The sequence below is a fragment of the Sceloporus undulatus genome, chromosome 4 (assembly GCF_019175285.1).
Source record: "Sceloporus undulatus isolate JIND9_A2432 ecotype Alabama chromosome 4, SceUnd_v1.1, whole genome shotgun sequence".
NCBI classification, from domain to species: Eukaryota; Metazoa; Chordata; class Lepidosauria; order Squamata; family Phrynosomatidae; genus Sceloporus; species Sceloporus undulatus.
Genome location: NC_056525.1, coordinates 114,011,860 through 114,028,419, shown reverse-complemented (window position 1 = coordinate 114,028,419; position 16,560 = coordinate 114,011,860).

Genomic DNA, 16,560 nt, shown 5'->3' with positions numbered 1-16,560 from the left:
CATGTTTTCCATTGTCTACAAACAAAGATCTCATGGCTTAAAGAGTTTGATGAGATGATAATTTCATTCCATAGATTTATTATAAAGCAGAGACAAAAATTTTTGACATTGTTATGGCTAACACTGATAATATGGATGAAACCTCAATGATTTTTATATGCATGCTAAGTGAACTGCAGCATCAGTCAAGGGTGAAGACAAAGAATTATGCCCACCAGAATTTTGTAAATTCTTTGGCATTGTTTTCCTTTGATTCATCCTTTACATATTTTGTTCCATTCCCCTAGGATTTACCCTTGACTTACCCACAGATCTTAACAAATTCTATAATTTCAGGTCCCTGACTTACCTGCGAGACCAACTTATAGTCAACTATATACAATATTTCAAGGGCTACCCTTAAATTCATCATTGTGTTTTTCATTTATCTCACATGTAATTAATTTGAATGTGTTGGTCTATGGACCATAATAAAGAATTGGCGTTTGTTGTTTGTTTGATAAAATACAAGAATAATAGTCTAAAGTCTAAATCTAATTGCTAGTTTCAACTAGATAAGACTGTTTGAATCAATGTAATATACATAAATATCAATGTATCAAGTTCTCATTGATTCACTGAGTCTATTCTAAATGGGATGAAATTCAGGACGTAGACTAATGTATTTAGTACCTTTTTCTGATGTCACATCTGAAGACATCTGAAGCAGCGGTATTTCTAGCTTTAAGGGCAGTGCCAGTCCTGAGAAATTAAACAATGGGGGCATGGGTGTATTGAAGTCAAAACTCACAAAGTACTTTAGCAGAGCAAAGGACCTTTTGAGTGGTAGAGAAATGGATGGAAATGGAATGAGGGATGGATTTTTCAAGCAGCAGTTTTGTGAGCTAAACCTGTTGTAATGAATGTTATTTTGGGATGACTTGACCTTGGATAGATAATGGTGGACTAATCTGTTTCCAGAAGATGTGTTCCTGATGTGCTTGATGAGGACCGAGTATGAATTTGAAACCAAATCGTCCTAGTCCATCCAAATCTGTTCAATACACTAAACCTAGCTTGATGTTTATCTCTTTTTATATTTGGTCATAAAATAGGATGCAACAAATAAATCTGTAGATTCTTGTTCTCTCCAACCACCAGCCTGGTTGCAATGTTTTTTTTAATAAATATTATCAAAAATGCTTCATTATTTGTAAAACATTCTATTTCTATTTAGTTTTTACACTGCACCTACCAATACCTTACCATTGGATATGCTAAATGGGGCTGATATGTCAGCTGAAACACATAGAGATGCCAAAGATTCCCCTCCCCTGACCTGAGCAAATATGATTTTCCTATCATAAGAAACAGAAGAGAGATTCACTAAGTCACAGATGCTTCCACATAGAATAGATGCTTATTCAAAGACTGATTCAACAGAGAGGAAACCAATGATTATATAACAGTATCAATGTTTTGCTCTTTAGTTCCTTTCCTTGTTTCCATCATAAATAGCCAAGTTTATGAGTAAATCAATAGATCATCTTTCCCGATCCATTGGACCCTAACTTTATCTATCTCTCTTCTGACAGTCATGTGGTGTTTATATTGTTAATTTCTGGTAAACGTCCTTCCATGATGTGACTGCATTTGTTTTAATACCCTTACTTGAATGGGCACATCTGCCACCTTCTGCTTTAGCGCTTTATGGTGAATTAATAGTCATTCTGGCAAGTCAAAGCTTGGGAGAAGCATTTTACAAATTAATAGCATTATTTGCCAAGTGGTCAGGATAGCTGTCGATCATCTACAGTATCAGAAGCAACATGTCTCTGTATGTCAATTACTGGGGTACATGAGATCAACAGTACTGTTGCTGGTGAGTTTCCTAAGGGCAACTGATTGGTCACTTGTGAACAGAATTAGGGTTTGGAAAAATATTCAAATAGTGGAGAACTGGATATTTATTTGTTTGATTTATACCCTGCTTTTCTCCACTATGGGACCCAAAATGGCTTAAAATATAAGTTGAAACAAAATATCTGAAACAATATGTGTACAAATGTTTTTAAAAGCATTAAACCATAAATCCAATAAAAATATCAATTTAAAACAACTAAAATGCATAAAATACATATGAACTATTAAAAAGAAACAGAATCATTGCACAGCCACTGTCCATCCGAGAAAGGAACTTTTCAACATCTGAAAACAACTTGAAGACAGACAAAAAGAACATCAACAATGTTTTTCTGTCTGTTCTATCCTGATTCTTATTATGTTCTTGTGTTACCTGCATTCTATTACGTTTGGGGGTGACAAGGTGCCACAAAGTTATTTTTCAGAGTAAAACTGCAACTGACATAATTGGTGTTTTTTTCTGTTATAAGTAAAATTTATTTCACTATGCTAAAATTCTGTTGGAGAGTCATTTGTGGAGCCGTTGGGCTGTTTATGTATTTTACATGCATTTTTGAAATAAATTCAAAACAAATTATTTGCTAGTGACACATCACTCTTTAAATAGTAACATTAATTAGTTACTGTTCTAAAATAATAGCAAGGAATTAAGAAATTATATTCATGATCTGGGATAGTTTGTGCATCAGCCTCTACTTCTGATGTGTACATTATACAGTTCCATTTACAGTCTCAATTTGAACATATCAAAAGGTGTGCGTGTGTATATATAAATAAATAATTGTCAACTTGAGTATTAGTTGTTGATGTTATGTGCCTTCAAGCGAACTCTAATTTATGGCAACTCTATCTCAGTGTTTCTTTTGTAAGATACATTGAACAACAGTTTGCCATTGCCTTCTCTTTGGTTGAGATTTGCTCAAGCTCACCAAGTATGTTTTAGTAGCTGAGTGTAGCTGGATCAGAACAGTATAATTGCTGCAGTTTTGTTCTTTCTTTATAACCATGCTTTGTTGCCTTATGTTTATAAACAAAAAGGATAATATGCATAAGTAAGATATAGCTTCTTTCCTTCCCCCCCCCCTTCAAATAGGGGATATCGAGAAACACCAACTAAAGGAAGAAAAGGAAGTCTTATTGAAAGCACAAAAAAAAGAACCAACTAAGAAAATGATTTTGTTTCTTGTTTGTGTTTTCGTTTTTCGTTGATTCACTATTTCTATATGATTGTAAATTCTATATGCAATGTTTCTCTTTCTTTTTGTATGGAAAATTTCTTAATAAAATTTCTTATTAAAAAAACAGAAAGGATAATTGCTTCTGGATGAGGACAGACTAAACCAGTGATGACAAACCTTTTTGGGTCCGTGTGTCGGGGCATCTCTCTCTGGAGGCAGGGCTGCATGACTGGAGCAGGACTTCATCTTCTGAAGACAGGACTTTCACCTAAGGGGTGGAACTTCCATCCTCTGGATGGGGGGCACCCACCACGTCCTCTTCCCCTGGACATTTCCTGCCTCCCTAGGGAAGCAGCTTGGGGTTAGGAAGGGCCTGTGGGGAGGAGGAGGAGGATTGGGCATGCACCTGGTCTTCCTCCTCCTAGACCTTTCCTGTCCCCTAGCTGTCCCTGGGGAGGCAGCTGGGGGTCAGGAAAGGAAAAAGGGAGAGGAAGAGTGTGCATACACCCCATCCTCCTCTCACTGGACATTTCTCTGCCTCAACTGTCCCTCCAGGGACAGCTGAAGGCTGAGAAAGATCTTTTGGGAGGAGCAATTGGCACACACCTGTGGCTTCTCTTCCCCTTGCCATTTTCATGGCCTCCAGCTGTCTCGGAAAAGGCCAGGAGGAGGAGCCAGAGGTCTGTGCCTGCTCCTCCTTCTCCCTGGCCCATGCCTGGCAAAATGGCATTGCACGCCACCTGTGGCACGTGTACCATAGGTTCGCCGTCATGGCACTAGACTGACTTAAAATTCTCTTCAGACATAATATGAGTGGCATTTCTACTAGCTTTGAATTAAAACTAAAAGTAACAGGTAGTTCTCCGATTTGCATTCCCTATCCCAGAAGTATTCAGAAATCACAACTATAGAATGTGTTGTTAAATGAAATGACTATATCAGATCCAAGCCAATAACAGATGTCTCTGAATTTTTCCATGAAATTTTTTTTGACATATGGCATCAATTAACATTATCAAAAACATCACTCAAAGTGTGCATGAATCGAGACATATTTATCAAACTGGCAAATTACAGTTATTCATGAGTTTCTTTTTATATTTATGAAACTATAATATTTCACCAGCAAAATTTACTAGTTTCATTTGACACGCCCAAGTTTTCAAGGAAAACCACACAGCTGTTGTATTTGGGCACAGCGGTGCCTATTCTACCTGAGTGAAGCTGTGAATTCCTGATCTCCTAGGCACACTCATTATCATGATGCACTGCTATGATCTTCTGAAGGTGGCATTTACTCCATTCCCAGAGCTGGTGTGTTCTCTTTCAAAAGGAGTAGTTAAACATTGCTTTGATATCAGTAACCATTAAAAACATTACTGGATTGAAGAAAAGAATGGATTTGAAAAAAACATTACTGGATTGGTGAACCTAGCAATTGTTATAATGTCCCACTGTTTCTCATAAAGATGCTACATTTTATGAGACGCTCTACTGAAAATCAAAATGCCTGGACTTTGCTGAAATGGAAGATAGTGGCCTGACTCATCTTAATGATGAGATACATTTTTATTTTACAGTGTGTCCGCGTCATACACAGGTGCCTTTTACGTGGCTTCCATCTTATGCTGGAAGCCCCGTGCCATTAAATGAATGGTAAGTGCGCTTGCGGCACTTGCACCACCACATTGCCGCATGCACGAGCCCCATTCTCCTCAATGGGACTCAAGCATAGGCGGAACTTTCCTTACACGGCAGGGTCCGGAATGGATCCCTGAGTAAGGTAAGGGACCACTTACTTTATTTTTAAATGGTGGCCCATGGCAGGTATCTGCTGTATGTTTTGGCAGAAAGTTAGGATCTTGGAAGCTAGAATACTGATTTTTATGATTCCAGGATGAGTAGCTTCACAGAATGTGTTTACATCCAGTTTAAAACAGAGATGAAAAAAAAATACTTGAATGTGTTTGTGTGTGTGTGTTGTCAAAAATATGTTGGGAAACTCTTATGAGGACCCTACACAGCCAAATATCTTGCAGTTCAGTACTTGTTCTGTATGAAGAATACATGTATGAATGTTTGTGTTTGTGTGAAGAAAACATTTTCTGTGAAGATAATAAGATTTCTGGAAAAAAAGGCAGACTATAATAATGTAATAAAAATATAGTTCAGGGTTTTGAATCAGAAGCTATAATGAATAACTTTATGATGATGGAGTTACACCACTGATGCAATATGCAATCATGCTAGTGAATTGTGACAACACACAATGGGTCATGCTAAAAGATGTCCCATTTCACAATGGGGACTCCATTATGCAATTGGACACTACGTGTATCATCACACATTATGCATAGGTTGTATTGAGCATTAGGATATGTTGCGCTTTGGGACATATTGTGCATCAGGTCTATTGTACAATGGTTGTGCCTCTGGCTCTGGTTGCACAATATCCCTGATGGTGTAGTTATGTCTTTGTTTCCCTCCTGAGAATAAAATTTTGCACAATGGTTCAATTTGACCTTACACAATCATAAATTGGTTTATGGTCATATGATTTCTCAACAGATTTCAGTCGTTGTTTTTTTTTAATAAAATAAAATAAATAATCTCAAAATGGGGAATATATTGTTTGAAAATCATTCAAATTAATACCTGAATCACATAAGGAGTGAAACCAGAGGTTGTATGAAGACTAGGGATAGACATATCTGGAGCAAGAATCACCCTAGCAAGGAGGATAATAATCATGGGCTGTGTTCTGATATCCTGTGAATGACAATGGCATCTGCATAATCTTGAACCAACTATCAGAACATGGGCAGTGAAGCTATAGCCTACTCAGTGTCCACTTGGCTTACCCCTCTCAATCCCCTGATGTTGTATAGTGAGAAGGAGCCAGGACATTCTACTAGAAGGTTAAAGCCTTCTGCTTCTTGTCTGGCACCCACCCTCCTGATGTTCTTCAGGGGCTGATGAGCGGAGACCCATCAAGTCTATAGCCTTCTAATCCTGGCTATAAAGATTTTCAGACCTGGCTGAAACATTCCTGAAAGGAGCCAGGAACGTCTGATAGGGCCAGGAGGAGCCAGTGTTTGAAAGCCTGAAGTGCTTCTCCCATCGCCATGGAAACATTTCTCCCTCTTAGCATGCCTGAATCATTCCAGGGGAGTGAGTTTCTATAGACGTAAAAGCTGTGTCTATAGAAAACTCACTCCCTTGGAACGATTCAGAAGTGCTAGCATGAAGGGATAGTTGGGGGAAGTCAGTAATGGAACTTAAAAGTCTATAGCTTCCCAACCCTTCTTTTGATGCTACATAGGCTGTGGGTAGCCAGAGGAAGATCCTGAGAGGCTATACCTTCCTGATACAGGCCTGGCTTCTCTTTCTTTGTCACTCATGTCTCACAAGGTGTGTGTGTAGGCCACGATAAGATACTGGAAGGCTATAGCCTCTTGATGCTCACTTGGCTTCCACCACCCACACCACCAGTGTAACATGGGGAGTGTGTGTGTGTGTGTGTGTGTGTGTGTGTGTGTGTGTGTGAGGATCCTGGAAGAGCATAGCTTCCCAGATTTCACCTTGCTCCTTCCATGCATCATTCTGATGTTACATGGAGGAAGGCAGGTGAGACCCAACATAAGACCTCTTTGAAACTTTGAGGAAACTTTGAAATATAGAAGAAAATTGATTAAATTATTTGTTTTCTCTTGCAGAAGCCAATAATTTAACACAGAACATCCCTATCGTTAAGTAGTCTCCCCCCACACATACACAGACTTTTCAAAGTGATGAAATGATGGATTCCATTGTTTTGACACTCAGTATGTCAGATTTCATTTTTTCTGCTTAAGTGGAAAAGAAGGAAGGAAGGAAGGAAGGAAGGAAGGAAGGAAGGAAGGAAGGAACACATTGCCACCTATCTGTACAACATCCTTGCATGCTATGTTAGATTGAAAGGAGCATCATCCAAGATCAACCATCAGGTGGGCATACTACATGGATTTGAACTGAAGAAAAATTCAGAAGGCAGCAAAACAAATATGGAATGATAAAAGCATTGCGGGGGGCTACTTTCATTGTATGTATTCTAGGACTGTAATACTGTGCCAGTTCACTTTCACAGCTAATGACAATCACATGTTTATGAATGTTTCTTGGCATCCCGCCCCCCCTGATGTTTCCCTCTTTGTGGTAGAATGGAAAGAATGGATGTTGCTGATCTTTATTGGTCTCTCACAACTGTATTAAAAATGTAAGAGTAGATCCTTCTGCCTTGAAATTGGCATTCTGTCTAATGTTAATAGTAAGCTTTCCAGCTTCCAGTCATTGCATGGATGAAGTTTTGTGTTTTGTTCAGTCTAAAGTGCCATTTTATGGAGGGGACACAATCTGGATAAGCTATCATTCTAGTATAGCACAAAAGCTGTAACCTGTGGAGAAGTGAATTGTAAAATTCACCCAAGATCAGGGTTGCTAAATGGCACTTTATTTACCTTGAAATGGGATCCATTTGAAATACAAGCTATTTCTGGTTATACAGACTGGAGCCTGCAATATGGTTAGTCTGGACCTCTTTGCACAGTAAATGCTCTATTTGTGTTATCAGGTAGGTGTGATGTGTGAGAGAAGCAACCTGTACTTTTCCCCAGACTTAAAATCAAAAGTGCAACTAGGATAAGTTTTAAAAGGTTCATTGATTTAACACGGACAAAGAATGACAGTATTAGATTCTTTAAGTAGGTATACTTTGATACATTCCTTCCACTCACTTTCTTGCTTTATTTTGTTTTGTTTTATCTTACAGCCTTGGTGCACAATAGGCCCTTTGAACCATGATCCTCTAGCCAAATGCCCTTGGATGGGATAAATGAATAGGATTGATCCTATAGACTTCAACTTAAGATGGACAGAGCAGGATTTTTTTCAGTCTGTGTCAATCATACTTTTTATGTTAGAAGAATATTTCCTATGCATTTTGTCTTAAAATAAGCATTTCCTTTTAATTAATAATCTGTAACATATCTCTGCCTCTAATATACACATATGGTGTATATTTGAGGGGTAAAAAAATTGCATTGTAAAACTCAAGGCTTATCCAGACAAGCCCAGGATTTGGCTGAGTCATTGCTGTATCGATTTTTAAAAGCCCTGACCGTGTCCTTTGAGGGTTCATTTATGGGTCCAATCATGACTTTTTGTACCCAGACCAAATTTCTTTTGAAACTCAGGAAGTTACAGCTGGAGTAAATTCCTACTGTAGCTACCTTCTTTCATTTCTGCTCATGTTTCTGAGTGGTTTCCACTGATAGCAACATGACTGGGTAGGTCAATCACTTCCCTCCTTTCCTCAGTATGCATGCAGATAAGAGAGATAATCTTGCTCATGCCATGTCAATTGGAATGACAGAACTTGGTGAGCTTGAGGCACAACTGGCCACCAAGTCAGGCATTCCAGGCACAATAGCCTGACATTGCCAGGGGCTTTTTGTTGTCACAATGAGCTGTCAGAGAAATCCACAGTCCAAAGTATATCTCTTGCATTGTATTCTCCTGAAGTGTGTAGGAACCTAGAAACTGTGACCCATGCAATCACAGCTGCTAACCCACATGTGATGTGGGTCTTAATGTAAGAATACCTATAGGTGTACAGGTTTCTAGATCTGGTGTAGATGTTAACACCTAAATACTGTTATAATTGAAGAGAAAAGACAAATTAACACTACAACTTTGTGGGTGGACTCAGATGGGACCTAATAACCACATAATTTCTCACGCATTTAAAGCTTCAGTGCACTGTCTATGAACAAGGAATGTAATTGGCAAGACATTGCAAGGCTTACTTCTAAGGAAATATTCATAAAATTGGGTTGCATGTACTCTTAAAGTTTAGATGTATGAAACTCACATGACAAAGAAAGAGGCCATAGCCAGGAAAGGCAAGAGTTAATATTCCAGCTAAGGCCTGTTTCTACACTGGCTGTATCAAGATGTGTGCATCATAATACTGTGTCATAATTTATCTTTCAAAGGACACAAAGGCAGCACCTCCTCTCAAGCACTTCATAAAACTATTATTTATTCATTTATTTATTTCATTTTTATGCCACCTTTCTCCCAGAAAGCGACCCATGACAGCTCACCAATAAAAAGAATCTGAAATACTCTACAATAAAAGTTTAAAAAACCATTAAGAACATCACATAAAGACAGCGTAAAATTACATACATTACAAACTACACCACATATAACGAACACACCTGTTTGTATAAAAGCCATCTCACAATTAGCTATTAAAATCCTGTTTGAATAAAACATTTTTTTCTTGCTGATGAAAGCAGGGAGGAAGCCAGCCTAGCCTCCCATGGCAGGACATTCAGTGAGTGGGAGCAGCCATTGAGAAGGCTCTCTGTTGTGTACTCAGCAGGTGAGATAGCAATGGTGATGAGACTGAGAAAAAGCCTTCCCCTGAAGAACTGGGGAGCCCCTAGAGAGCTATGGGGATGGATTGCATAATGTAGGGGCATCAAATCCACTGCCAAGGATTTCCCTGACAACAGTGCTGTTCCATGGAATATAGGAATGGTTCCACGTCTTCACAATATTTTTCTCAGTTTTAAAAAAGGGGTGAACCTTGTGGTCATTCACCAGGAGATGCTGGAACTCACATTATTCCTAACCATGGGTCATATCAATTAAGGCTCTTGGGAGACTGAGTTCAATGCTTTTAGAAGGGATACAAATTCCCAGCCATTTTTAAAGCAAAAAAAAAAAAAAAAGCACGTCCCCCTTTTCTTTAAGGAATATCCATAACCATCACAAGAGTTATAAGCCAGCCTTTCACAAGGGAAAGTTGTGCAGATGATATTTGATCCAGCTTTTATTTTCATCATATTTGATTAAATCAAGATGCCCATGTTTCTGAGGTCCAAGCATAGGCCAAAGTCAGCCAACCAATTGATTCCACATATCACTTCTCCACTTAAATCTGGGCAGACAAAATAGATAGAAAAAACAGAGATTAAAAACATTTGTATTTTGTTCTATTTTCTGCAATTAGAGGTTACATGGAGGCAAGGCTTTCTATTACTTTTCCCCTTAGTTATTGTACTTTTAAATTATTTAACACAACTTGGGAAATATTGTTTTTCATTGCAGTGATATTTTCTCTTGAAATATTTATTTCAGTAAAGTTAGTTTTATTATTTGCTGTCTCACTGGTTCAGTTTCTCCCATTATTTGCCTAAGTTTTAATCTTTCTCTCCCCTTCCCTCACACCCATTCACCCCATTCTGTTCACAATAGTGTGAATACTTAATCCATTCATTTCACTAGTGGTTATTTATATGGAATTTAACAGTCTTCTAGGCTGGTCAAATGACCAAGGAAAAAAAAAATAAGTGCAAAGCCTGATGAATTCAGCTTCCTGATATTCGTTGTCTAGTCAAAAATATATTCCAGTCCCGCATGGTTCCATAGATGGGTATAGTTAATGTCAGATTTGGGACTGGGAAGACAATGTGGTCTTCATAACATAATTTTATTCTTTTTTTTAAAAAAATATGTACAGTGGATCCTCCGCATATACGGTCTTTTTATCGGCGGCTTTGAGCACAGGTGCTCAAAGCCGCCGGCGTGCGCGGGGTGGAAGGGGCGGCACGTCCCATTCAATTGAATGGGCGCGCGCACCCATTGCGCCTTGCGCACCGCCGTGCCACCGTGCACAAGCCCCATTGTTTACAATGGGGCTCGAGCATAGGCGGAAATCGCCATATGTGGCGGGATCCGGAACGGATCCCCCGTGTATGGCGAGGTTCCACTGTACTGAAATAATGGGGGATGACATTAGACAAGATCTCACATTGTTTTTGCATAGTGCATACACTAAGATTTAACCAGCTCTACTCTTCTGCAGGCGTGCCATCTGTGGATTGGAGCATCTGTGGATGTCCCAGCCCTATTTTTCCCAGTGGTGGCACATGTATGCGGTCACACCAATGTAACAATGCACACATCATTGGAAACAAAAGGACCTGAGGTCCAGAAATTTTGCTATTTGGTGGTGGTGGTGGTCCAGAATGTAACCTCTGCAGATAAAAATAGCCAACTTTAAATACGTGAGGATTGTACCACACCACTCTTCTGCTGAATAATGATATTGTGAAATGGAGTGTATATCTACCAATGTCCCCATTGTGCAACAGGGAATGTACACTGGCTAGTGCTTATTATTTACTTATTATTTATTTGTTTCATTTATGTGCTGCCTTTCTTCCCGAAGGGAACCAAAGCCACCTCACAGATTAAAAAAAAATACAATAACATTTAAAACAGTTCAAATAATCTGAAAACAACATGATATTACATTAAAAATATACAGAAGTTAAAAGGCATGACAAATATATATGCTCAATATAAAAAAACACCAAGGCATGCTTATGTTTTAAACTCTTCCTTAAATAATCCTTCAATTCTATTAAATAAAGTGGTGCAATGAAGACACTTACACAAAAGTACACATCATTCTAAGATGTGAAACCATGTGGGTAGAATCCTGTTGGTTAGTTCCAATAAAAGTTCACCCATTGAATCAATTACCGAATATGTGATTCAACAGCTCTATCCTAGCTTGGACTAAGAGTAGGAATATTGCGAAATGTTTACACTTGTGAAACTCTGTTGAAACAACCAGAGATTAATATGTCCATTATACGATGGCCAAAAACTACAAAGGCATGTGCAAGGGAGCTCAGATGTGTAAATGACATCAACAGAATTCCAGTCATTGCATTTTAATGTTCATCTGTTCTTTTCGCCAATAAAAAAAGGAAATGATTAGAAGAGAAGCAACATTTTTGGCAGGGTTTTAATTAATCTAGTCTATATTATTAAAGCATAATAATAATAATAGTATGATTCCCATCCTGCACAACCTAAAAATATTTCCATATCTAAAGTAATTTTGTAATAGGATGAAATTCTGGATCCCAAGATGCCCTTAGGATTTTGGTGTCCAAGATAATGGGTAGGAACTGAGAACTATGAAATTCAAATTGTGACTCTCTGGGAATGGAAATATATATGAGAAGTGACACATTTGATTCAGTTGCCCATACTGCCATACCCATTATTATCACCATACCAGGTATTATCAGGGAAACATCTTCACACTGCGACACAGCCAACATTGTTTTCACTACTCAATTATTGTCCGTTGTTGCTGTTGTTGTTAACTGCTGTCAAATTCATTTTAATTTATAGTGACTCTATGAATGAGAGACCTTCAAGTCTCTCATCTTGCAGATTTAGGGCTGTGGCTTCCTCCTGAAATATGGTCTATCCATTTGCAGTGCACTCTTTCTTTAAAAGAGAATTATATCATAATGTTTCACCAATGGTATATGTCTCCTTCCAAATTAAATAAGATGTATAAAACTGGTTTTTTGAAATGCTGGAAATGTCAAAAGCAGGAAGGATGTTTTATACACATGTGATGGAACTGCCTAAAGGCAAAACAATATTGGGAAAACATATTAAATTTAATGAGCAAGATATTGAAAACTGAAATTAGTCTGGATCCACAACTCCTTTTATTAATTATGACTAATTAATTAGATGGAGTATGGCAGGGTAATCTTATACATGATCACCACAGCAAGGATTTTATACACACAATATTGGAAAATTAATACTATACCAGTACAAGAAGAATGGATAATTAAGATCAGGGAGGTAATTGACATAAATTTATTTACAATGAAATTAAGCAGAAATGTAAACACAGAGGAATGGACCTGCCTCCAACAATATGGAAAAGAAAAAAGGGTGGAATTTTTTTTATAGTTATATATTATCAAAAATGGATATTTGAGTTTGTAGATAAGAATTTTTGTGATGTGAGAAAAACTAGGATGGATGATGATAAAGATATATAAGGAAGTTTGTGTGTGTGTGTGTGTGTGTGTAATTCAGAACAATAAAATGTGAAGATCAAGAAGACTGATTTGGAGAAAGATTAATTAAGAGAATTGAGTCTTGTTATATAGTTGTCTTTGTATATTTTTGGTTAATGTTATGTTGTTGTTGTTTTTCCTTTTGTAATGTATGTATGATGGTTTTGTATATTTGTATTGTTATATATATATTTAATATAATATAATAAAATTTAAAATAAATAAATAAATCCCTTGGATTTCTTGGATCTTCTGGAAGACGCCTCTTGTTCATTTGTGTTGTTGTTATCTTCTGTTTCTTTGTATTGATTACAATCAATCATCAATGTTCACTTGGGCTATGGGTTCCGATATATATATATATATATATATATATATATATACCTGAAAGAACACATCTCTAGATTCTCCAGCACACCACAATGGTCAGCTTCTGCCATTTCTTCTTAAATTTTCATTTCCTAAGTAAAATATGGACTGAAAACACCCCATTCCTGAATACTTAAACTCACTCATAGAATCATAGGGTTGGAAGAGCCCACAAGGGCCCTCCAGTCCAACCCCCTGCTATCCCCGACAGATGGCCATCCAGCCTCTGTTTAAAGACCTCTAAGGAAGGAGACTCCACTACACTCCGAGGAAGGAGTTTGTTCCACTGTCGAACAGCCCTTACTGTCAGGAATTTTCTCCTAATGTTGAGGTGGGATCTCTTTTCCTGTAACTTGCATTGATTGCTCCAGGTCCTAGTCTCTAGAGCAACACAAAACAAGCTAGCTCCCTCCTCAATATGACATCCCTTCAAATATTTAAACAGGGCTATTATATCACCTCTTATCTTGCAATGTTAATATGTTCCATTTCTTGTTTTACACTCTAGTAGCATCATTAGCCACATACCAACCCAGAGTTTCCCTCTGTTTCATCCCAATAATTTGTTGACTACTTTCTGACCTGGGAGTCACATCTTCTGACACTATCTCTTGTTTCACTATCTCTTGTAGAAACATTCAGCAATTATTTAGCATTGCTTTTTTTTACTATGCAGTACTGAAGAGCATTATGTTTCACCACTGCAACCCTGCTGCATCCCAGTAGCTATTTGGCACACTTTGTCTTGCTCCTCAAACAAAGCTGACAGGGGAGAAACTACTAGTAACACTGCTACCACCAGTATAGCCTCTTTCCCCAATGGAGCATGCTATCCCACTACCACAGAAAGGTAGTGTCATGCTGAGACTGTTCATTCATACTTGTTGTCAAGTAGATGTCTTTGCAGTGTGTCTGTCTCTGTGTGTGTGTGTGTGAGAGAGAGAGAGAGAGAGAGAGAGGCTGTGCATGTTGCTTCCACCCCTACATTTTTCTGAGATTCTGGCATGCAGAATACGTAAGATAAAATTTTACTCTAAACTTGACAGTCACTGGGTTTAGCTTCTGCAATGTTTTTGCAGAATTTGAATGGAATGGTTATAGTCTAGAATAGATTCCTATGTATGCAGCTATTCATTGTCCATGATTACTATTTGATTGGAATGGACTTCTTTTGTCTGCTTTACTTCCCAAATGACTTTTCATTCAAGACCACTGTCACTGGAGCAGTGAATCTACTGTTTGGTTTCATCTTAATTTTAAAGGTGCTATCCAAGATGCAGAACTCTACTCCCAAAACAGGTTAAATACCTCCTTTTAAAATTCTACTTAAGCCCAGAGTAGATTTGTCATCTACTGGGGAAAGATAGATAATGACAATGCATAGTTTAATTATCCAGCCTTCTTAAAAGAATTTCAGCTTATGACATGAAGTAGACCAAAACTCAATATGACATTTCATGTAGGATGAAGTCCTGTTGCTTATATAGAAATAAGATTAAACTGCCAGTCTGTTCAGCTTTCATACATCAAATCAGGAACTAGCAGAGCTGGGAGTACCATCTTGTCTCTCACATCAAATAACAAAATGTTTCCAGCTGGCCCTGGGTTTTGCTACACTGTAGATGTATTCGAGGCCAATTTGTGTGAAGGCTTTAAAAACAGCAATGGACAATGGCCTCAAACAAATGGTTCCAAAGAGCCCCCATTGGCTGATCCAGGGTGGGGTGTGCACATGATTAATGCCCTCGGATCACTCAGAGGTCATGGTGAGGCCTTGCTGGGGCCACTTGAACACAGACCAAAACCAACTGTGAAAGGAGCAGTTTCTTACCACTCCTTTTTGTGGCCTGTTGAGGACTGCAATAGTGGGCACCCTTGAGCCATGGCATCTGGTTGTCACAGTCCAGCAGCTGTACTGGGGCTATCATGGTGGGAGCAGCCTCTGGCCACTCCTACTGCCCTGTCTACTTTGCTTCAGAAACAAGAATGGAGGGAAGGAAATGAACAAGTCTGGTGGGATACATTCAGGAAAGAAGTGCACTTTTTGGAGACCTTTCTGATCTTCTCTTCATGATGAATAATCCATTTAAACACACATTATTCTGGTTGTTTCAGAAAATCTAGGCCACACAGAAGGCATCCCCTCCATGTCAGCACTGCCTTTGTTGGAATTAGGATCACATTCTATTGGCTAGGTCTTGAGAAGAAAACCCTGAAGTCCCCCAGTTTTAGATAAAAACCTCTATAATCCTAAACCAGCATGACTAGTGATTAGGAACTGTGTAAGAAAAAACCCAAATTTAGAAAGTATCAGGCTGCTCACTCCCTGGCAGAGATCTTCTGATAGGAGAAGAACATAACTTGCAATATTCCCTATGCCTTAAAGGCAATGTTGGAGGACACTCTGAAAAGTAAAACTGAGGAGAGAAGGGGAGGGGAGGTAGGGAAATCCCCTTTTTAAATCAGCGGGGTTTATTTTTGAGCACACCAATACAGAATTGATAGGTTAAGTTCCAATGCCTGTCATGTTCCCCAATGTCTATGCAGCTTAGTTGCAGAATTGTACCTGGATTTAGTTCTGCACACAATTCCTTGGTCAAAGGTCATGAGCCAACACTACAATGAACACTGGCCACTCATCCAGATTTTACTGAGTCCAGTGTGATTATTTTTGTTTAAACACCACTCTCATAGAGGCCTAATCCAACACTCAAACCAAAAATGCATATGACTGAAAATTTTGCACTAGAATGCTTTAGTCAGTGGGGGAAATGAGGAAACATATTTTAAAAATGCTTGAGAAAATGTTTACATTAGGAAAAGTACATACCAAAATATGCATATATTTCAGTGTGCAGGAAGAAAAAGCAAATACTTGAATCCAAATCTAGTCCTAGCTTCAGTATTTGACAGTACTAATAGGAGTCAGGCCAAAATCTTGGAATCAGACAGGAAACAAAGAGAGGGAGAAAAAGCAACAAACCTGAGATTTTTCACATTCTTGTTGGTAATTTACCTTCAGAAAAGATTTTTGAAGCACCATTTGAACACAGAGCAACATAGAGAGCAATGACAAGGAGTGTGTTTCCCCTGGTTTTATGTAGTCTGATGACACAGGCCAGTACAGTCTGATCCTGGCTCAAAGGGACCTGTTGTTG